Source organism: Mirounga angustirostris, unplaced genomic scaffold (assembly GCF_029215605.1).
Source record: "Mirounga angustirostris isolate CCGP_5_RB_7025 unplaced genomic scaffold, mMirAng1.0.hap1 SCAF_1, whole genome shotgun sequence".
Lineage (NCBI taxonomy): Eukaryota > Metazoa > Chordata > Mammalia > Carnivora > Phocidae > Mirounga > Mirounga angustirostris.
Window position 1 is genome coordinate 33982246 of NW_026991709.1, and position 25582 is coordinate 34007827.

General features: G+C 36.4%; 1 pseudogene; it reads right to left on the bottom strand.

Annotated features, from left to right (window-relative positions):
* The window catches only part of LOC129045339 (ubiquitin carboxyl-terminal hydrolase 46-like), a 234503-nt pseudogene that overhangs the window by 188392 nt on the left and 20529 nt on the right, over nt 1-25582 (bottom strand).

The following is a 25582-nucleotide window of genomic DNA, read 5'->3' on the forward strand; positions in this document are numbered from 1 at the left end:
GAAGGCAGTCGCTTAACCAACTGAGCCACCCAGGCGCCCCTGAATCAGTATTTTTGTATCCTTTGGATAAATACCTAGTAGTGCAATCATGGGGGTGCAGGATAGTTTTATTTTTCATTTTTGAGGAATCTCCATACTGTTTTCAGAGTAGCTGCACCAGTCTGCATTCCCACCAACAATGCAAAAGGGTTCCCTTTCTCCACATCCTCGCCAACATCTGTTGAGAAACCTAGAAACTTTTAATTTAGTTTACAATTATGTCAGATGTGTAGTTTTAAGACATATGATTTTCATACTCTGTTAGGAATGACTGGTAATCTCCATTGTAACTGTTCCAAGAGGATTTTTCATAAGCAACACATTTTTAAAAGATATGTGTATCCCTAAATATATATATAAATTCCCCAAAGATTGCGTCTAATCAAATGATTCCATATTCAAAGTCAATATATCCAATAAAATAATCCATACCTTAAGCAATCTAAGCATATAAGACATTATTTGTTTTAATTTAATGTTATGAAAAGCACATAACTATTTTAACTGGTGCACATCTTTAACAAAAATGTAGCAAATCCTCTAAGGAAAAAGAAAGCGTTAAGATAATGCTCATGGTTAATTCATATAGTAAATATTTCAAAATCAGAAGAGTTCAAATGTTATTTTATTAAATACTATTTACCTATCAATATCTAAGGATATTTTTCAGGTTTGAAATCAAAGTTTAGTTCACTCCTTGAATATAAGTTTCACTTTATTATTTGTTATTAGAAGCTTCAATCATCCCCGATTGATTTACTTACCCACTAACTCAAAATTATGCTAGATGCTGATATGTCACTAAAATTTCAGTGGATAAATGTCTCTAATCCCCCTATGGAAATGTGATCCATGAGGAATAGATCCAAATTTTGCAAATTAACATATGTTTTTGGGGAGTGTGTGGTGTTCTGTCAAACAGCAACACTTTCTTTGAAAAGCCAATGATAGTTGCTCTTCCTACTCATTTTAAATCTGCTCTATTCAAGTTTATATAATTTATGCAATGTTATTTGCAATATCCAGCTGCCTTGTAGTTCCATATATTTAAGCAATATAAGGAAATTTTCAGCAGCATTTTTACTTTTAGAAGTGCTACATTGCACATAAAGACCTTATTTTTCGAAGTATTATAAATTACTAAACAGTCCTCCTATTTGGGTTGCATTTGGAAGCAAGTAATATTCTTAATGCCTAAACTATTTTCAGATATGATCTTTTGTAATGCTTACATTTGAAAATAAGCAAGCTTAAGCAAAACAATTCCTGCTAATCATTTAAGTGATGTGATAAAACATTTCATATGAACTATCAGTTCATTTAAAAGCAAAAGAAGGGTTAGCAAATCAAATAGTCAGGCTCATACACACAGACAGTATAGAAAAAGATGGTCATATATAACCATGCAAAAGGTACAAAACTAATCTGTCCTCTCCTTTCTGGGTCTTCTAGTTTCTCCTATATTGTTACCAAATTCCATAAAAGTAACAATATTGTATGTTTTTCAAACTCTTTCCTATCCATAGGGTCATAATAATTATTACAATTTTTAAGCCTAGAACTGCCAAAACCAAACACTTCTGAGAATCCTAGAATTGTTAATCACCAATCAATGATTTATAAGTATGTACGTGAAGTATTTTTAAAGCCAAAATTAATTGAAAATTTATAAATAATACATCTGCCTTAGTTTGGGCTGATATAACAAAATACCATAAGCTGGGTCAGTTATAAACAACAGAAATTCATTTCTCACAGTTCTGAAGTCTGTAAGTCCTAGATCAAGGTGCCAGCATGATTGGGTTTCTGGTGAGGGCCCTCTTCTGGATTGCCCATTGTCAAATTCTTCTTGTAATCTCATATGGTGAAAAGCAAGAGAGAGCTCTCTGGGGTTTCTTTCATAAAAGCACAAACCCATTCATGAGGGCTCCACCCTCTGACCTAATTACTTCCCAAAGCCCCCACTTTCTACTTTCCTCCCACTGGGGATTAAAACTTGTAACACAAGAATTTTGGACAGACACAAACATCCAGTCCATAGAGCAATATCTAAGCCAAAAGGGCAATGTTATGCAAACTACAGACAGAGTTTTAACTAGAGACATTGCAGCAGCTTCACTCATGCAGAATCTCTCCCACACACAATCACTCAGAGTCCTGGTAGCATGAATAAGTTGAATCACAACAACTAAGATTTATTGAGTGCTTCCCCCATGCCAAGTACTGTGCTTAATCTGTACGTGCATTAATTCATTGAATATGTAGAATTTTACAAGGATTTGTGTTGTCTCTAAATATGGTCAACATGTCACATTGAGATCCAGCCTGAGCCCCTTTAAAAGGTCAAACTATATGGTATCTTTCTGGATACAGACATCTGCACCTTAGCACCTAAAACCCGATGTCACAATGCCACATACTCAGTTCTTATTATCAAAATTTATCATGCCCATCATTTGGTCCTCTGGCAGAAAATAAATCTATTTGTAGATTAAGTAATGAATTCAATTAGAACATTCTCAGTTCAGGTTCTAAAACAGCATATCATTTTGTTTTCAAAAACATGTCTGTGGGTGTGTATATAATTATAATAATGATTGTTTTTTTATTTTTTGGTTTTAGAAACTCCTAATGATTTTATTTTCTGTATCTTCTACATTTCCTATACTAGCCATGCATTACAATAAAGAAATGAGTAAGTAAAAGTTATTACCAAGCCCAGGAATATAATAATAACCCTACAATGTATCAGCAGTGAAGGCACTAAATCTAAATAACAAAGTTCTGTCTTTCCCTTTCATGTATTTCCACAGTAGCTGATAAATTTTTGTGAAATATTGAATTGCATCATAAAGATTTTGCTTCTATATGTTCATATGCATAGAAATGCAGAAAAGAGAGCTCATGTGATGTGTTATGAAAAATAAAACAATTTTTGACTACAAAAGAATTACCTGTCATGCAAAACAGCACTCAGGCTACAAAGCAACAGTAAAACTCTGTTTAAATAAACTACCCAGGTAACATTATTCATTCTTCAGGTCCATAGGACCAAGAGCAGTATCTATAAGTACTGGTGTTCAAAGCTTTAAAAGTATTTGCTTCAGAAATGACAGCTTCTACAGATGAAACAATTCTGAGTCCCCTTCTAAAGATTCTTGGCCTTGTAGGAAGTTAGAGGATATTTGACATGCATGGCAGGGTTTTTTGTAAAGTGGTTCTCTAGAGTGGTATATAAATGAACCTTTTGCTAGATTTCTCCTAAGAGGGTGTGGACTTGGCAGCTGGGATCCAAGATCAGACTCCAGTACTAAAAAGATAACTCGGTCATAGGGAATTATGAGACAGAGTGAAACCCGGCCCCACCAGCAGTGCGCAGAGTTGGGACACAGAAACGTGAGAGCCAGCGATAACTGCCAAGGGACAAGGCACTGAGAGAGTGATCCGAAAGGCAGGGCATCAAAAAGTCCTTTTCTACTTCTTAAGTATTACACAGACCTTAGACTTTAGGAAATGTTTCTCATTTCAAATTGAAACTTTATAGTTCAGAGGGGTCAGTCACTTGTTAGTGTGTTCAGTTTATTGGATCATAATTTTATTTTATTTAAATGGCATTTCCTGTTCATGAAATATGATTTCCTGGAGCATTAAGTCCCCATTTTATAAGTACTAGAGCATAAACACAACAGGGGTGTGCTAGAGTGGTACTGATGTTTCTAATACAGATGAAACCTCCCCTGAGCTGGTCTTCACAGGGCCCTGATATGCCAATCTTGGCTCAAGACCTGGATATAGACTAGAACCAAACATTACGTGGTGTGGTCTAATATCAAGAGTAGATATTGAACATTGTTACAGACTGAATATTTATGTTCCCCCAAAATGTGTATGTTGAAACCTTAATTCTGCATATGATGGTAGCAAGACCTGAGGCCTCTCAGATATAATTAGATCACATGGGTGGAGCCCTCAAGAATGGAACGAGTGCCTTTAAAAGTAGAGGCCGGAGAGCTAGCTTGCTTTTTCCTGCCATGTGAGGATGTGATGAGAAGTCTGTAACCTGGACGTGGGTTCTCACCAGAACTTGACCATGCCAGCATCCTGACTTCAGACATCCAGCCTCCAGAACCCTGAGAAACATTTCTCTTGTTTAGAAGTCAGCCAGTTTCTGGCTACTGCAACTCAAACTGACTAAAAGAGACACCTTATCTACTCGTTCTGCTCACAGTTATTCAGAGCAAACTAGATGCCCCCAGCATCTTAGACTCTTCTTACTCTTCAATCCAGCCTATTAAGTGAGATACACTTTGAATTCTATTTTCAAAATGCTATTCAAATCCAGCTTATCTCTATTCTAAAACCTAGTTAGAAACCTCAGAAAATATCACTAAATTTTACTGATAGTCAGTCTCTCTCATCCCTAATCCATCCTACATAATGTTAACATATTATTTACTTTCTGAAATGCAAACTGACCTATCCCTTCACCTATAATTATTCTCCGGTGCTTACAGGATAAAGTCTAAATTATCTCCTGTTTTCACCCACTAAAAATCCCTGAGAAGGGATGCACTTATCTACTTTAATAATAGCAGGGAGGCCACAAGCTGAGTGAATGAAGACAAATGGCAGAGGAAATGATGTCGGAGAAGTGAAAGAGGAGGATATAATGAAGGCCACGGGAAGGTGTGACTTTAGTCTGAGTATGATGGGAAGCCACTGGAAGCATTTGACTAAGGAGTGACTTGGCCTCTCAAGATTAGACAAGGTCGCTCTAGCTACTGTGTGGCAAATAGACAGGGAAGGGGTGGGAGTGGCAGAGGAGTCGAAAAGAAAATATCTTGGACGTATTTCTGAGGTACAGTGAAGAATTTGCTAATGGATTGGATGTGGCATTTGGGAGATAGGATGGTAAAGGTTTGTGACAACACCCTTCCAATTATTTCCATTTTCCCAATGAACTAGAAAGCAAAGTCTTATCCTTAAAGTGAGGCCGTAGAGTTAGTGTTGAGGTTTAAAGAGAAAGGAAAGGGTATAAAATAGTCATGTGGGACAGAAAATGATTGCTCAACAATACTAGGGACATATTTCAGTTATGGTCACACATCTAACATGAGGCTAGGTAGATTGTTGGGGGTTTCCATCCACATCCATTCAGCTTCAAACACACAAAAATGGAGAAGATAGGTAATTACATTTAAACAGAGTTGAGGGGTGCCTGGGTGGCGCAGGCAGTTAAGCTTCCTACTCTTGGTTTTGGCTCAGGTCATGATCTCAAGGTCATGGGACTGGGTGGTCAACATGGAGTCTACTTGTGATTTTCTCTCCCTCTGCCCCTCCCCCCTGCTTATGTACACTCACTCGCTCTCTCTCTCTCTAAAATAAATCTTTAAACAGAGTTTTGCCTGATATATAAGACAAAGTGAGAGAAGGACAAGAGGGTAGAGAATGTATATGAGGGAGTGATTACAAGGGATAATAACATTTAAATTGGGTAAGGAAGACTGAGCACATGAGTGGCTTAAAGAGAGAGGGAAGAGATAATGAGATCAATGCAGGGGATGGAAAGACTATCGGAGCTGGGTACCACACTTAAATATAAGAGGTAGTAAACTGCTTGAAAATTGAAATCACAAAGGAATTGGAAGTGTTGTAATGGTAAGTTCTAGCATATGACCATGATAGGAGTGCCTAAGGGAAAGTTGAGAAAGAAAAAAAAAAAAAAATTAGAGAAAAGGAAGTCAAGGAAGTGAGAGGCCATATTTACTGAAAGTTTATCTACCTGAGTATTGTAATCACAAGGACTTTATGACAGGATATTGGAAAGAATGATAGTGAGCCAGGAGCTAAATTTTTTTTTTTTTAAGATTTTATTTATTTATTCATGAGAGACAGAGAGAGAGAGAGAGAGAGAGAGGCAGAGGGAGAAGCAGGCTTCCCGCTGAGCAGGGAGCCCGACGCGGGACTCGATCCCAGGACCCTGGGATCATGACCTGAGCCGAAGGCAGACGCTTAACCATCTGAGCCACCCAGGCGCCGGAGCTAAAATCTTTTAAAAAAGGAAAAAGTAGAACAAATATGAGAGAGTGAAAAAATATGCTTTGGGGATTAGAATTTGACTACAGATAGTGGGGGTAAAAAGTTAGCAAGTGCCTGATATGAGATTAAATACTGGGGATTTTGAGAAAGGAAAAGAGAGTGTGAACAAGTAGTTCAACAGAAATATAAGAAATATATAATTAAAAATTTTGTGGTAACCTCATTAAAAAGGAAAAGAGAAATAAGTAAAATTAAGCTGAATAATATGTTATTTAACTTAATATATACGAAATGGTATCATTTCAACATGCAATCAATATATAACTTATTAATGAAATATATTTTCTTTCTTTTTTGGTACTGTCTTCAAAACCCACTGTATGTTTTTCACATACAGCACATCTCCATTTAGACCACACACATTTCAAGTGCTAAAGAGGAATACTTGGCTAGTGGCTACCATATTGGCAAGTGGAAATCTAGAGATACCAGTTATACAAGAGTTATGGTAGAGATTCAGAGGGTTTCTAGAGTCGCCAATTCAGACTTTCTAGTGAAATAATGTACCCAGGGAGAAAACCAGATTTCATTAGATTGAGAAGGTAAATGAAACATTCAGAAAGTGAAGGATGAGAATATAGGGGATTTTGTTTATGACCATCTGTGAGTGCCAGAGGACAGAGTGGAAGATTTTCGGGTCTTAAGAAAGATAATAAAGCCAGTTAATGTTGAGGAAGAAGTTGGGATAGAAACCACTCGTTCAGACTTATTTGGGACTCCTAGCTAACTCCCAAAGCAGGTCTTCCTGAGCTTTCTTCTGGTTCCTAAAGGTAGTATGTGAGGGGTGGGGGGGAGGGGTAGAGTGTAAGATTTTGCTTGTTTTAGAAGTCTCTTGCAATATATTACTTCCAATTTCTCTAAAAAACAGGATCCAAGGTAGGACTATAGAAATGTTAGATTGGCATGCTCCCAATTTTCCACTAATACTATTTATATAGATTTATATTTTATTTCAAGCCCACCAGATTTGCTAAAGAAAGAAAAATAATAATAGGTACTCACACTGACAGGGTCGTTGACTCCAAGGAGAAGCTCTACATCACTATAATTGAATGAATATAATGATAATACCTTACCTTTATATAGGTACAGGAATAGATACAAATAAACTAAACCCTGAGATTGTTACAGGGATGGTATTTCTTGGAAATTGACCCTAAAGATACAGTTTCACTCAAAAATGAACAAATTAGAGTTGTCAGCAGTTATTCTCACCTTTTAAGCCAGCAGGTAAATAGCCAGAGCTGAGAGGAAAAAAATTGAGAGTCAAAGAAGTATTAGAAAATTTAATGGTTCTAAAACCTAATGTAACTTCTCAAAGGACTTTCTAGAATCCTCACCTCAATCAGGTGATTTCCCAGACAGCAGGGGACAATCATTAGCTAAAGGCCAGGAAGCTCCAAGGGAATCACTGCGATGGATTCTGTTCTGTGTTATCTATGTGTGCAGGAAACTATGTCAATTACTTACTCTGTTATGGGCTGAATTGTGGCCTCCCCCTCACCCCCCACCAACCACCATCAAAATTCATCTTGTTGACCCTAACCCCCAATGTGACTCAGATGAAACCCAAAGACAGAAAGGTAAGTAAGCATCATGAAGGCATGGAAAGCTGCCTGACCTCTTGCTCATGCCTCATCTGTACAGATCTGATTCCTAAGTCTTTTCCTCTTCTGCAATCCATATAGTGAATTTGGGAGTCATATCTGGGGTTGCATATTATAGGTCCAGGAACAAGCATTTGGAGTCAGTGAAACAATCAGTCACTCCCTTTCCCACAACTCCAGATATCCAATAATGGATGTTTCATTGGTTTACCTTGAGCCACAAGCTCACTCCCATCCAGTCACCTATGGCCAAGGGATGGGACACTAGGATAGTGGCAGACATACATAATGACTAGTGTCCTACCATGGGTGGATGGACTAAATAAGGTGTCTACCACAAATAAGATGCCCACCAAGTGTCAGCACAAACCAGAGAAGTTGGCCTTACCATCCCCATCTCGTATTTCAGGGAATCGAAACCCTCATTTGGCCAAGGGCACACAGGTTTTAAATGGAATCAAAACAATTGCCTCTGATCCACATTCCAATTCTGTCAACTTCACCACCTGACTAAAGTGATATATTGCCTCACCTTCAAATATTTTTAACTGAACTGAGGAATTAGCCTTCAAAATTCAAATGTAGATGAAACTGATGATTATTTTAGAAAGATGTTTCACTCACTGAATTTATGAGGCTGATATTCTTTCAGCAGAATCTAAGTTGTATAAAAATGCAGATTTCTCCCTTAAGTTTTACGTCGTGAATTGTCACATTATATGTGAAGATAGCTCATTTTTAAAATGCACTGATACTCTGTCTTTGGGGTAGTGTGAAAAGAAGTACATTTCATAAAAATATGAGTGATGAACTAGACACTCTTTCTTCTGCATTCCTAGGACACACTAGCAAAGAAAAACAGTAGGGAGTCTCCATTACTGTCTCCCTTCTATTTATTACTGGAAGTCAGTGGCATTGCTTTCATTTAATTTATGTTCAGTTCTATGGGAAAAGGTTGTCATTAGTTACTGAAGACAACAATAACAGTAATAGTGGAAGTCACCTTGATAATTCCACTTAAACTCATTTACTTTCAAAACGAATGTGATTTTATAAAATCCCACAGGATGTTACTTTTTTCAGGATTGTGATATTTTTCAATAGGATTTTTCATAGGAATAATACCACTTTAAAACACATACAAAAGGGCGCCTGGGTGGCTCAGTTGGTTAAGCGACTGCCTTCGGCTCAGGTCATGATCCTGGAGTCCTGGGATCGAGTCCCGCATCGGGCTCCCCGCTCGGCAGGGAGCCTGCTTCTCCCTCTGACCCTCCCCCCTCTCATGTGCTCTCTGGCTCTCTCATTCTCTCTGTCTCAAATTAAAAAAAAAAACAAAAACAAAAAAAAACAAAAAAAAAAAAACACATACAAAAAAGTTTTTCCTTTTGTTTTGTATTGCTTTGCAGGGTGTCAAATGGACATCAGAATACTTTTAATATGCTAGTTATAATACTATCCTTAGCATCTGTATAAATTTTCTTTTATTAAAGATTGCTAAAACATTTTGCCCACATAACTCTCATATTATATCCTCAGGGAATGGAGACACAGGAAAGTCTATAACAAACTCTCTCTTGAGAAGTCTATTATATACTACACAAAAGTATGTTAACCGATCCTTTACATAGTGTGTGAGTCAATATTCTATCCAGTAAAGAATTAAAACTAAAGAGGTATAGCAGAAGCTCTTTTACTGCTATTCACTTTTCTTACAAATCACAGGAAAGCCATTCCAGGTTCTGGAGACATCCCACATGGCCATCCGTCCCATGGTCAGTGAAGCAAATATTCCCTGTGTCACTTCCTTCTTGTCTCCCCTTTCTCCTCAAGTATTCTTCTGTAATCAGCCTCTGGTATGTTGGACTTTCCTGTCACTCACAATCAGCATTAGATCCTGTCCATATAAACCCAGTGCTGGATAAGAAACTGAGAGATTGTGAGGTAAAGGCAAGAAGAGAATAAGGGTTTCAAAAGCTATGTGGTGTGTTTATACATGAGGATGGCATATCTACCAGTCATTTTACACTATTACAGCACTTTGCCAGACTTTCTCTTTACTCGTCTTAGTCTCTGATCTTTTTCTAAAACATTTCTCCTTCCCTTTCTCATGTGCGAAACCAGATGAGGGGTTAATAGCACCTTCACCTAAGGATTCTACCAAATGAAATGCCTGCTGCCCAGGGTTTAAAAAAAAAAAAAAAAACAGATGGAGTTTTGCATGGAAATCCTCCCCTTGATTCCCCTCACTCATTTTCCACTGTTGTTTTCCGTCTGGAACTTATTTTCTCCCTTGTGGACCATTACAATCCAGCATAGTCAACTGGCTCTATCTAGATACAACACATGTACCCCAACCACCTAATACTCAGACCTCTGTATTACCTTTGTACGGCCGAGAAAAAGTATCTACATAGTTTATGTTTAATCAACTTAACATCTCTAGGCAGATTTACATTCCCACATTGCTGTGGGTGAGATATCTTAATGTAAAAGTACATAGTGAACTCTCCTAGGAACTTGAAAAAGTTAGAACTTGAAGAATTTCAGAAGTCCTATGGTTCAAGCTTCTCATTTTACACAAAGGAAGTGAAGCCATGAGAGGTGAAGTGATTTGACCTAGGTCTCATAGTTCTTCAGTGTGTGCAGAGGGACAGGAAGGGAGGAGCAGGAGGCTTGATTATAAACTCAAAATGAGCTCAAAATGGCTGATATGTTTACGTCAAAAGCAGAGTTAAAAAACAGACTGCATGAACTAACAAAGGCTCCCTTATTATATTTAGTTAGGTCTATATGAGGCCCAGGACGGATAGCAGCAAGGACCTGGTGGGGGTAGAAGTTAGGGGTAGATTGCGATCTGTAGCACACCACTTTACTAGAAAACTTTGAGCATCAAAAAAAAATTTCAGCTCCTCCTCTTCCTCTCTCACTTGGCAGGGAAGGACCTGGGCGTAAAACTATCCCATCACTGCCAGTCAGCACTGTCCACCTGAGGGGTTCTCTCTGTTCATGGTGAGGTTATTCAAAGTAGTGCGTTGCCAGGAACCTCTGCAGTAGACAGTACCTCTTGGAGGATGCAAGCAAAGGGTAAAAGTCTTGGTAATGCTCTGGACATTAAGTTGGTTGGTATGGTCACTGATGTTTGATTTATTATCATGCTCTATAATTTACATTGTGCTACATATATGTTTTGTTTTTATCAAATATTTAAAATAAAATCAACTTTTATAATATGATCCAAGATTCTTATGGACAGTGAAGTTATTCAAGAATGGAAACCACAGAAAAATACTTTCAGACATGCAAGAATTCAGGGCATATAATCTACAAACCCTTCTTGAAAAAAAACAACTTGAGAATGAAATCCAGCCAATTAAATTGTGAATAGAGATACCATTATTATCTTAAAAAAAAATAATGGTGAGCATTAAGACCTCTAAAACATAGAACCACGGCTAAACAATTATGAGAATGATGGTAATATTCAATTTTCAATTGAATATGTTACTTTTTGTCTGAATCTCCTCCACAATATTGGGCCAGGGGAACTATCTACTCTAATTCCCTAGGAACTATGTACTCTAATTATCTGTATTTATTCCCCCCAAGGTTTCATGAATCATTCTTAATGCAATAGGGCACTGTTTCTGAGGAAATAGCAACTCATGCTGCAGACATCACTAGGTACTGTGTTTGCTCACTCCCCTCTATCTCTCTCTCCATCCCTCTCCCATAAGTATCTATATCTATATGCATGCGTGCACACACACACACACACACACACACTTCATTAGTTCTTCTTCCAAGAATACAACTCTCAGTCTTTAGAAAAGGCTTCAATTAACATCTTTGAAGGGACTCACTTCTCAACACTGTGGTTTCTACTTCTAAATTTTCCAAACATGAATCATCTTCTCTCACTGTGACAGGAAGGATGGCTTTAGGATTAAATAATTCACAGTTTCTCACACCACCCACCCAAGACCCAGGTCCTTTTCCCTCTCCTAAATAGCCTGCACATAATAGCCAGAGATGCTATCAGAGACCTGAAATTAACACCAAAGCAACATAGCTGTGGTACCTTTGTGCTAAGCCAAGGCTGATAATAAATGCTGTAATTAGAGACTAACAAGAGCTCCTCCCCAGCATAGCTTCATAGAACCCAATTTAATACTGCAAGGACACTAATAAATGGTTGTGTCACTCCACACCTAAAAGTGTCTTTCCTCTCCATTCTTTTTGCTGCTATTTGGCATGGCTGATGTTAAAACTAAAATGTCTTCTTCAAGTGTGTGGTATCTTACTGGCCAATGAATAGGCTAGTATTGCTGAAGAGCACAAGATTAATTTCTCAAGTTACCTTGTATGTTGCCCCCCTTACCCACCACATAAACATATGCATGTGTCTATATATACACACATACACACACAAACTAGCATCAATGCTTAATATAAAAATCTCCTGAAGGTAGGAAAAGTCAATGTGGTCAATCCGCTTGTTTTCTGGGAAACAGAAGCATGAGTTCTCCCCACCTCCTTCTAAATGGTTGTAAAGAACAACAGCTCTGCCCTTCTTTAGTGTCTGTAGTGGCAGGATTGTTCTCTGGAAACAATCTGAAGCCTCAGGCTCCCTTTAATCACATGGCTCTGCCATTCCTGATATTACCAATAAAAGAAAAATCCTAACAAGAACATTTATGTGCTGACTCCCAAAGAAAGTAACTAAACGGCACTTCATCTATAGGTCAAATTCTATTATGACAGAAACTATTTCAATAAAATTTCCCATATAACAAAAATACCCAACTGATTACCCTTTATTTCAGAAAATATTTCATCAAAATTGTAGGATGAGGACCACAGCCAGACTCCTGTAGAGTTCACTGTAATAGGACCTGATTTATTATGAGCCTGTAAATACTCTCATTCACATAAGCTATCCACAAGCAATCCTCTGTTTTCTGTATTGACAGTTTATCAGGGATAGATGACATCAAAATTATTATTCTCTTTGTGCAGTTCCAAAACACATAAAATTCATTGTTTTTAAGCAAGTCATTTCACTTTCCAATTCACAGATTCTTATTTGCTATGAGTCCTGTTAGTCATTAGTATAAATTAGGATGGGTCTACAATTGTAATGATCCATGCCTTATTAACCTCCTCCATTTTATCAAGCACTGTGATTTAAGAGATATCAGTTCAGCCTACACAGCCTGCAAAATTAACATCAGTCACTCTGGAAATAATCATGAAAGAAAGCATTGTAACAACATAGAAGGAAACCCTGAGCCATAGAAGACCATCATCAATTCATAAATTTAAAACTTATGGAAAGAAAAAAGAGTAGAGATCCATATGCAAATATGTGTGCATCTATCCAGGAATACGCTACTTCAGGTGTGTTGGATTTAGTTACTCCAAACACTGAATGCTAAGCATGTAAAGATCTGGTAATAGGTTTTAAATGGAGGTAGCATGGCTTAATGGACTAAGCTCTAGGACTTAATGGAATCAACGAGTGAATTTTAAAACCTGGTCTGCCACTAAAAAATTATATCAACTTTAGGAGTCACTTAAATTTTTAGTAATTTCAGGCTCATTACTTCCAGTCAGTAACATCCGAAATATTGTCTGCCAAAATCCAGCTTATCAGTTGGAAATTTACTAGGAAATGTTTCTATCTCGATATGTGTCCATATACTTATATTTTTATACTGGTATTTTCTCTTTACCCACATGCTTGACTTAAAGGACATAATGGTTAAATGAGACTTTACTTTTTACTTCTATTGCCTTTCACAGATTACCTTTGTAAACCTATAGTTGTTAATGAGAGATAACCCTCTTTTCTCACTTAGACAATGATAAACATTAAATCACTTAGGTATTTAGACTAGAAATGGTACAAAAAGGTGGATGTGGTCTGCCTCTTCAAAACAATTCTATTTTGACATTCTATCAGTCACATTTCCTGGTGCACTAATGATTAGTATAGAAAAACCACTGAATGCCAAACATAATCGGTAGGCAAGTTCTAATCATCCTGTCTGTTGATAGTCACTTTATAATCATATTGATTCCTCACATTCTCTGCCCTTAGATTTATGCTAACACACATCATTTGAACCATTGCTCCAATCAATAGATCTCTAGAACAAAATAATAAAAGATGGAAACTGTAGAAAGTGAGTGTGGACATCATGAGTAAGACACCTCCTTCTTTGCTTGTTTATAATTAATTCTCCAAAATAGCCATTCAATACAGTTCTAGCATCCTTTCCCATATTGTAACTTGTCTCCTGGAATGTGACATCTCAGTGGAGTGGTTATGCACTGGCCTAAACAATCTCTCTGCTATTCACTCCATCATTCATTTAGCAAGACTAGTGATACAGAAGTAACTAAAACAGGAGGAAATCCTTATCTACTGGGAAATCAGACACATGACCAAATATATGTTAACATTTTACAAAATATAATAAGTCATCTTTCATTTATTACTTTCAAAGAACCAGGCACTTTGTTGAGTGCTTTACGTGGATTATCTCAGTATAGCCTCATATAACCCTATTGAGAAATGTACTGTAATTATGTGACATTGGGCAGATAAGAAAACCAAGGCAGAGGATAAATTACTTGTCTAAAATCATATGCTAGAAAGTGGCTAAACAGATTCAAACTCTTGTAATTCAGACAAAATGTATGATATGGGAACCCAAATGGAAGCCCAATGGTTACAGCAAAGCTGCTGTAATTGTAATAAGCCATATTTATTCTCAGAGATAAAGTCTTGCATTCCAAATGCCTCCTTAGTTCTGATGTAGGTCTAAATCAATCTTCTACAAAACCTACCTTGCCCAAGCAGTATTATCCTGTGGATTCATTCTTTAGTATTGTGAACATATTCCTATCCTATCATGTCCAATGTAAAGGAAGAAGATTTGAGGAAAACAAAGAAGAAGGTGGCTAGCATTTATTGAGTACTTATTTTTGAAGGTAAAAAAAAAACATATATTAATAAATACTTAAAGAACTCTATAGGAATTGTCAACTCCATCTTACTGATGAGGAATTTAAAGCTTTGAGAGTTTAATCAACTTCCAAAGATTATCCTGGTTGGGATTTTAATTTAGAAATGCTCATGCACCTGAGTGGCTCAGTTGGTTAAGCGTCTGCCTTCATCCCAGGATCAAGTCCCGCATGGGCTCCAACAGGGAGTCTGCTTCTCCCTCTGCCTCTCTCTCTGTCTCTCATGAATAAATAAATATTTTTTAAATTAATTAATTAATTTTTAAATTTTTTAAAATAAAAATGATCATGTTTTCACCATCGCTAGGCACAATATCCCTCCATCCTCCCTACCACGCCCAGCATACAAAGTTAAAGCTATTTGCTCATTTTAAACTCAAGTTTTGTTTCCTTGCGTAGGTTCAATAGAATTATTCTGAAGGAATAACTGTGACATTTAGATTGCTTAAGATGTAGTATCTCAAATTTCTAGTTATAAAAAGGGTTAAGATGAGAGTTGGGGATCCAAGAGTTCATTTGACCATATAATCCCTGTTATCTATTAAAACAGATTACATAAATTGCACTCAGTAAGACAAAGCCTTACCATTATTTGATTTGCAACAACAACACACATTCACCCTTCAAAACACAAAAAGATGGCATAGGCTTTGGCAGAATTATGTTCAGATACCATAACTAATCCTTTGAAAGAAATCCAAACTGATCACAAAGCCTTTTAGAAGACCATAATTTAAAAAAAAGGAAATAAAATCAGCAATGTTAAGGGAGATGAAAAATATACATGCTGATCAAATTAGTCTTGGAATCTAGTATTTAGTTGATAGAATAGCTTTATTCTAGAAACTCTCAGGAAATGAATGGGTGGCAGGGGTTAATACAAATGTGACCCTCATTAATAGAGAAGAACAGCATCAGCTCTCTGGACAATTAATTTTTCAACTGTGTTTGAGTAACATGACCCCTCTAAGTCCATACCCTTAATACTCTGTGCCATGTTCCTATGCACCATCACCAGTTCTTGGTTGGAATAAACTGAGAATGACTCAAAAGATCTGCCACTTTCTATATGTGCAAAGTAACATCAAGCTTAATCAGACAGCTGGAAATGGAACCCTAACTGGAATTTTGCACTGGTGACCATGAATCAGACACAGTCTTTGATAGAGTGACAAGCATAAGCATGGCCCTGAGTACCCTAGATATGAAGATCTTAAAAATAGAACTTCTTTGCATTGATAAAACCTGACTAACCAAAAGGCTGGCTGGAACCTCATTTTTGTCTAGAACAAACACAGAAATTTCTTAAATCCTGAAGAGTCCTCATTGAAAGTTGGGAAAACCAATAAGGCCTTTAGAAACTGTCAAGCCACAAGCTGTGCATGAAGTCAAAGGTGGCAAGATAAATCCAACTTGACATTCATAATCATTCATAATTCAACATCAGAAATTACACAACCTGTGGACTTAAAACACCCTAATGCAGTCTAGGGTGGTACAGGGATGTCAGCTGAGCAGGTATATCAATCCAGAGTTGATGTATGGTGCTGAAGTTTTCTGGACAACAGTATGGGGCAATGTCCTAGGGATATGTTGTAGGAATATGGATTATGGCAACTGGTGATTCAACATATCCTTGTCCTCTTGTTCTTGATAAAGATTTCTTTTGGTAAAAATCGCTCAAGATATTGTCAAAGGAAAGGCACCAGGCTGTCCATTGTAGAGAACCTCCCAAGAAAATTACAATGTCATAAATATATAAGTTGGCCCTTCTTGCTAGTGATAATGCTATCAGAAATATGTGTGGCTGAAAATACTCTGGACTAGATAACAGAGACCTACGTCTATACTCCAATCTGCCACAGATTGACTTGCTTCTTTATTGGTAAAATGAACCATATCAGTATTAAATGACTGCATTCATGTAAGCTTTCTAGAAACAAAACATGGCAAATCATGAACATACATATGCATGTATGTACATATACACAAATATACTGGAATTGCTACATCAAGGAAATCAAAAATGAAGGACCCATCACCTACATACTCCTCTACAGTTAGTCTCTAAGACCCCTCGATAGAGATCCTAAAGTAGCTGAAAGCTATTTGAAGTTGGTAGTATTATTTACAAATGTATTACCATAAGACAGTGGGTTTTTAACAATAAGAAACTATTTTTTTTAAATTTGACTTTTGATACCCCAACTACACTGGATATATATTCCATAGTATTCCTGGTGAGGAAAAAAAAAGTGTGGGGAAATCACTGAATTCCTTAGGACATTTTAATCTACTTCTACTGATTTAATGTTCATTAGAGGAATCACAAAATTTCACTGATTTATAAGAGAAAAATGAGTAGAACATAGCAATTGAGCCATAACTCTGAGTGTGAGTGAATTCAGTGCAGGATTTAATCTTTATGAAAAGGAAAATAAGAGAAACTATCAAAATAGGATTGAAAAGAATAAAATGACTTGCAGATATGTCAACTCTTCTAAGAGAAGCAGAGATAGATCTAACCCTCCCTTGTGTAAAGTCACTTCAGAGAGGGGAGGATATTGTATCTTCTGAGTGTCAATGAATTTGTAACCAGGTGAAATTCCTTGACCTGAAAGTAGGGTCCTGTACCTCACCTGTGCAAGTGGAATGACTTAGATGGTTATGGCTAAAGGCTTATATCAGCAATGAGAATGTCTACAAGGTTCACTATTCTCAAATAATTTGAGAAAAAATAAGAAATTACCACACAGTTCCTTTCAGAAAGGTAAAAAAAAATTCCCTAGCATTATTGGAGACCTCAAAGTGATTAGTCACAAAAGATCTACTGTTTATTATTATATACGAGGAACAGAAATTATGAGGTTGTCCTGGGAATGTAAGACCCAAGAAACGTGATATACAAAATAGCAAAATGACAAGTACAGTAAGAGGATAAATCCTGATCATCTGAGAAAACTAAGTAATTACATTGTGATGGGAGATTTATGAAATTTGAAAAGGAAGAGAAAATGCAAATTTAGAGTAATTTCATTAGTAAAAGGTAACTAATCCCCAAACAAATACATCAATTATGTCCTTGGTTCTGCTAAGTCTGGGCAAACATAAATGGAGTAAATACTATGATATTCTAAAACTGATTTGAACTAACTTTCAACATTTGCCTAGGTGTCAATCTTCTCATTAAACTAGCAAAGTTTTTTTTTTTTTTAACTGAATGCCCAGAGGAAGTTTATTACTATTTTCAGCATATGAAAATCTGATTCAAAATAGGTACAGCTCCCTACTCAAGGCACTTGCCTAATAATTACTAATTCATTAATTTATCCTCATTACTGTCATTTCCATTTTATGTGTGAAGAAACTAAGAGACAAAGGTTTCGGTTCACTTGTTTAATACAACATATGGTATATGTGGATGTCAAAAGAAAGACATTCCGGAGAAGATAAAACATGAACTGAATATTAGAAAACAGAGAGAAGATAGCCTGGCCAAAGGGATGGGGCATGAGGAAGCTTTTCTAGGCAGATGGAACTGCTTCTGGGCTTTTGAACAAAGAGACACAGAGAGACAGAAACAGTGACATTTCAGAGGCTGAGTGTTGTTGGAGAAGAAATAGCAAGGTGTAGCAATAGAAAAAGTTGGAGAGTTAGGCTGGTTCTGTGTCATGAGATGTCTTGAAGGCCGGGCTTGGAAATGTATACTTTTCATTGTGGATCACTGAGGGAACATTATAGGATTTTAAGCAAATATATTTGTATTTCCAAAATAATCTTTCTGGTTAAATGTTGAAAATGGTTGATAGGCAACAATTCTGAAATTAGGAAATTCCATTATAGTGTTCTTTCATTTCCCCCATCTCCATTCAGATATAATTGGCGTATGACATTGTGTAAGTTTAAGATGTATAGTGTTATGATTTGATATATCCCCATCACTTCACATAATTGCCTGTGTGAGTACATGAAAATATTTAAGATCAACTCTCTTAGCAATTTTCAAGAAAACATTATTGTTAACTATAGTCACAATACTGTACAGTAGATCCCCAAAATTTATTCATCTTATAATTGGAAGTTGATAACCAATGATCAATATCTTCACATTTCCCCCCAGCCCTTGGCAACCACCATTTGATTCAGTTTATATGAGTTTGGCTCTTTTAGATTCCACATATAAGTGAAATCACACATTGTCTTTCTCTGTCTTTTTTCACTTAGCAAATACCCTCAAGGTTTATCCATGTTCTTGCAAATGCCAGGATTTAGTTCCTTAATGGCTGAATAATATCTGTCTACCTACCTACCCACCTACCTAATCTCACATTTTCTTTATCCATTCATCCATCAATGAACACTAAGGTTGTATCCATGTTTTGGCTGTTGTCGATAAAACAGGTAAACAGCTGGAGGGGCTAGCCCTGAGCACATGTACAGCAGCTGGGTTCTAGGCTGGTATCCTGCACTCACACAGCAGGCCACTCCCACTGTGTGGCTGATACCAGCCTCTGCTCTTTTGCCTTATTCCTAGCCAACCCTACATATCTCAGCTTTGCTGATTTCTGAGTGGGATGAAACTGAAGTGGGTCCTTCATGCACTGCCTCAAAAGGCTGGGAAAGTTCATTGCTAACCTTATTTTCCATTTCTGGAGAGGGAAGCTCTTTCCAGCCAAACAATTTCTTCTTGGTCCCAGGCAGTGCCAGTCTAATGGGATGGTTCAGGCAAAATAAAACTGCTCATCTTTTTGTGCAATTATCCTCTGGTTTTCTTGTTGTTCAAGTTTCTTAAGTGGATCCTGGAGCTCTCTCAGAGCTATTTTTGTTTGTAGATAGTTGTCTAATTGAGGGTCTTTGTAGGGGAACAGTCTGTAGTCTCCTCTTCCTCCATTTTCATGACATCATTGGATCTCATGTTTACTGGTTTGTATATATTGAACAATCCTTACATCCCAAGGATAAATCACATTGATTGTGGGGGGATGATCCTTTTAATGTGCTGCTGAATTTGGTTGCTGATATTCTCTTGAGAATGTTTGCATCTGTATATATCAGGGATATTGGCCTATAATTTTATTTTTCTTGTAATATCCTTATCTGGCTTTGGTATCAGGGTAATGCTGGCCTCACAAAATGAGTTTGGGAGTGTTCCCTCCTCTTCAATTTTTTGGAGGGATTTGAGAAGGATTTGTGCTGATTCTTGGTAGAATTCACCCATGAAACCTCTAGTCCTGGGCTTTTCTTCGTTGAAATATTTTGACTAGTGATTCAATCTCTTTACTCATTGGTCTGTTCAGATTTCCTATTTCTTCATGATACAGTCTTGGTAGGTTGTCTGTTTTTAGGAATGCATGCATTTCTTCTAGGTTATCTAATTTGTTGGCATATAACTGTTCCTAGAGTTTCTTATGATTTTTTACATTTGTGTGGTTCCAGTTGTAGTGTTTCCTCTTTCACTTCTGATTTTATTAGAGTCTTTTTCTTTTTTTCTTAGTCTAACTAAAGGCTTGTTGATTTTATCTTTTCAAAAAACCAGTTCTCAGTTTCATTGACCTTTTCTATTATTTTTCTGGTCTCTATTTCATTTACTTATGCTCTGACCTTTGTAATTTCCTTCCTTCTGCTAACTTTGGACTTAGTTTCTTCTTCTTTTTGTAGTTCCTTGAGGTGTAAATTTACTTTAAGATTTTTTTTTTCTTAACGTAGGCATTAATTGCTATAAACTTCCCTCTGAGAACTGCTTTTGTTGCATCTCGTAAGTGTCGGCATGTTGTTCCCATTTTTGTTTATGTTAAGATATATTTTATTTCCTCTTTGATCCACTGGTTGTTCAGAGGTATGAGGCTCTTTCCATAATCCATGTATTAAGGATTCCTGATTCAGGAGACATGCACAAAAAGTGATAGAACTGGAATGTATGAAGGAAATGAAATCAATAGGATTTAATAAATGATTTGACTTGGGTAAGAAGTAGAAGCCAAATATGATTACTAAGAATCTTGTTTCTGTTACTGAGTAGAAGAGCTAATTGCATAGCAAAAGAGTACAGAGGAAAGTACAGATTTGGTGTGACAAAAATGGTACATCCGGAGTTTAGGCACATGAGTTTGATAAACCTCATTGTTCCGGCAGGTGCTTGCTGTTATTTTGTCATCCTCAATGATTGATCTGGGAATTCGGAGCATGGAAGTGATTGGACATACTGACTGGATACTTCCTTTGTGACCCCAACTGGGGGCTTTAAAATGGTGAGTCAAAAACATGAACAAGAACTACCCTATAGTGTAGTTCTCTTTGGAGAACTTTGGAGTCTTTGAATAAATGGCTGCTGTATTCTTCAGGGTCTCTCCACTCTACATGTTCAGCATTCTAGTCTCTCCCATCACTGTTCAACTCATAGAATGTTTGTTCAGCTCACAGTCCCTGGTAACTGGCCTCTTAGAATCTTGAAATGTGCATGACAGCTTAGAGTTCATTCAAAGATTGGAGGCATTCTTATGCTAGTTTCTGGATCATTCTCTGTGATATCTTGATGATAACTTGCCCTGGAAATTATAGCTGCCTCAGCAGCCCAAACTGATCAGTTTCCTTCATCCAGTGAAACTACTGACTTCTACTTGGGATCCACTTCCTGGACCAAAGTTTGAGAAGTGCCTCCAGGCAGAAAGCAGAGCAAATGTGGAGGTTATCTTCTGAATTCCCCTTCTCTTAAGGATCACAGTCCTATCCAAAATTTTGTCTAATATTTAAAACAATTGCCTTATTTATTTTGTCCATTTTCAAAGTTCTTAATGTCAGAGGATAAACCTGTTATTTGGTTATTTTCAGAATCCCACATTATAAAATTTTTAATAGATACTACTCAATTACTCTCCCCAAAAGCTCAATAGGGATTTAGATGATCCAAGGATAAAGAGTTTTTAAAATGCAAGAAAAACAAAAAGGATTTTTACATCAAGAAAAGTATAACTCAGTAATTATTTCTTTTTAATATTATTATGTAAAAATATTAATACTTAGTATTATTAAGTTTTTTAACTTAAAACATTTATTTTGTACTTGTGAAATGCTGCAGGATGGAAATGTAAAGAAATATAGTGCGGGGACTTCTCAAAAATACATATGGTATATATGGAATGGACACATCCACACAAGCAAATTAAGAAAGTGATTAAAGAGGATAGGATATGAAGTAATGCATGGTGGCTGATAAAGAAAGACACGAGATTAAGCTCCAAAATAGAAGATAATGTTTATATGTAATGGGATTAATTTTCCATCATGTCTCATTCCTAGAACATCCTCTTCAATCTAAGGATGGAAGAACAGGCTGGATAAAACAGGCTATATTTAAATCCTCTTTGTGTTACTCCTAGGAGTGGGGAGAGCAGGAAAAACACTACACCAGCATTTTTCAAAGTCTGTTTCACAAAATGCATGGTATTCTTCATAGAACAGTTTCTACATATTCACAAAGAATTTAAGATTCTTGAAAACAGTGAGAAATCCTATGATAAAATGTCCTGATTAACTTGTTTTAAATGTAGCATTTTATAAAATTGTGTAACTACAGAAAAAATTATGCAATGATATCAATTAATATGCTCTATATTGTTATATGATTATTACGGCATTAAAATAATATGAGTACCCTTTGGAACACACTTTGAGAACCCCTGAGCTATGTTACTTAGACATGCCCAAAGAGACTTTGTAGAGAGATGCAGCTTTTTCCTGAGTCAAACTGACCAGTGTGGCTACTGAAAGTTATACATAAAATGGTCTTCAAAACCAGAAAAATACGAAAGCCATTGACCCTGTAACCATACATCTCAAGAGGAAACACAAAAGACAAATATGTTTAGGCAGATGGACACACTGGTCATAGAGGAACTTAGAAGTCAGTGTACAACGGAGAAACTGAAGTCAGGACATATTCCAGTATTGAAAATTCAAAGGTCACAAAGAAGACAAATTGCAGTATTCAGGTGAGACAGGGCAGCATGTCTCTTAGTCAGCAATATTACATAAGGTCTATCTGTGCTAATGGAAAAGTCAGAAACAGGATGGCGAAAAGATCAGTATAGTAGCAACATTAGCAGCCCAGTTAGGCCTTTTTATTAAGAAGAAAATAGAGACTTAAGAAATGCAGAAAGATTGTGACAGGATCCACCGCTCTACTCAAAAAAAGGTTTCACAGCATACATTACAAACATCAGATGCATTTCTACCAGCAGAAGGGGATGGCCTGCCTGAATAATAATAAGAGAATAAAATAGAGAAGATTTTCCCTTGTAAGAACCTATAGCTCAGAGTTTATTCATTAATCATGAAAGGACTAGTGATTAACAAAAGGAGTCCAACCAGTCTTGATTACTTACAGGTATAAATTATTTGCAAACCTATATTGCTTAGCTAATTAACTCATAAGTTATCTATCTCATTAATTCGTAATTTGTTATTTATTGACCAATAATATGTAATTCTGATGTAATTCACATTTAGGTTGATGTTAAAATGGAACTGTTTAAACTTGGGTGAAGTCAGGTCATGATCTTGGTGCCTGGATAAAAACCAAAGTTGACTATGTCTAAGAAATGACAGCTAACCAGATAACTGCCTATATGTACCTTCCTACCTGCTAGATACTGTGTTTCATACTTTACCATCAAACAAACACATGGTGATGTTGAAACATCTTCTATAGAAGATGGGTTTTTAGGCATTTTCAGGGTAGTTTCCTTGTGCTGAGTTTTGGTTTTATAGGTGTAAAATATGATAAATATCTAGCTATACCATTAAAAAAACACACTCATGTCCTAATTATTACTGCAACACTCTAAAACAATGATGGATCAACACGAGAGTTGTCTTTGCATAAGAAAAAGCTACACTTTCTAGGAAACATTTGTTGATCTTTTGTTTTTCATTGACTTCTTTTCAGTTACACCTGTTATGAAATAGAGAAGGAAATGTTATGCTTGCAGTTCTTTAAAAATTTCAATCTGGCTAAATGTATCTAAAATATTCATAAAATTAAGCTTTTTCAGTATAAAAAAACATGGTTTCCTAAACTGTTTACAAGAGTGACTATATGCCGATGGAGATATTTTGAGCACAAGGTGCAGCAGAATTTTAAATAACTTCCTCTCACTCCTCATCAGTGTCTATATGATTTCTAATCATTCCTCTACACATCAGCTGTGATGAGAATGAATCCAGGTGTGATGAATATGATGTTCTTGTTATTCTGAAGGACGTTTATTTTTATTTATGCCATTGTGTTTAGGCTTTTCAAGCAATATTTAGAACAAATAGGCATACAAAGCTTCTAAGTTAAACCTTCTGCCCACTCCATTTCTGAAGTGGGGGCAGGATTTCGTCCTCTTTAGATAAAGGTTTCCAACTGGAATAGGATGAGTGAGGCCAGAATATGAATTTTCAAATTGCCCTTCGTCTGCTGTGGAGTAAGAGAATATTTTCTCAGTGGTTCTATCTGAAGTTCTAAAACTCTCCAGAAAAATTAAGAAGAAGAAAATACATATTTCCCAATGTCAACTTCTGTTAAAAACTTTTCAAGCACAGATGTCGATCCATAGAGTTGTTAAGGCAAGAGCAACTTTCTGTAATTATAGGTAATCATGCAAACCCCCTTGGAACACAGATTCCATTTCATTTTTTGTTTCTGAGATTGACTTGGGAAAAGGGGTATTTTTACTTATCAAACTAACAGCAGATCTTCTGAAAAGCTTAGCATAATGTATCTTTTATTAAGCATATATTTGCTCACTAAACAAGTGATTCTTGTTTATTTCCAAAGATAATAATTTGGAAGCTCAATCCATCGACAAATCTAATGCTTCATATTTGCTGCTGTGCAAATAGGAAAAATAAACAAGAGCTAACTAAAGAAACAAAGCTGAATATTAGGAGCCTACTTGATCACACCCAGGAAATGGTTATATTTGGTTGATACTTATTAAAGTTGCATGTTTAAGTCTATTAAGATGCATTTCATTACCTCTGCCATATGCAAATAGGCTTTCAAACTTTCCAGAGCAGCAGGATTTATTGTACAGTTCAAAGAATGATTGTATCTGCCTTCTGGGCTTGGTATAGTCTAATTTCATAATATATACACAAACAGGATTTGTTCTCAGAGTAACACTGGGACAATTTCAGAGCTGTAAGTCAGGTGCTTGATGAGCTCCTGAAAATATTTGTTTAGTATTCCGAATAATACATATAATTTACAGTGTTATCCTGAGATAACGAGGAAATGTTATTTCAAATAACAGCTTACTTAGTAAACACGGGTTCCAGTGGAGATACTACCCAGCTATCACGAGACACCATACATTCATTTTAGGTAAGCCCATATCTATAACTCATGTCCCGAGAAAATTATGAATATTGTTGTGAATTGGCTGACATTCTGCTCAAATAAGATTTCTCTAGCAGCTACAAAAATGCAAAAGAATTAATTGCTTTAAAAATGATTTATTGCATTGATAAAAATTACATTTTACTTGAAGGGAAGCCAGGAAAAAAATAACAAAGGCCACTAGCAAGGTATAATCGAAAAATGTTTGAAATAATTATAATGTAAATCATTAAAAATATGTCCACTTTCATCAAAGGTTAGGTTATACAAAGATATTACTTACACATATCAATATTCACTTGAATTTTTAAAACCTTATTTTTTTAATTTAATTTATTCTCTCCCATGAAGGATGAGGTACACCTAAATGTCTAATACACTTTATTTCAACAGTTAACTTTGATATTTAGGGAGCTGAATTATT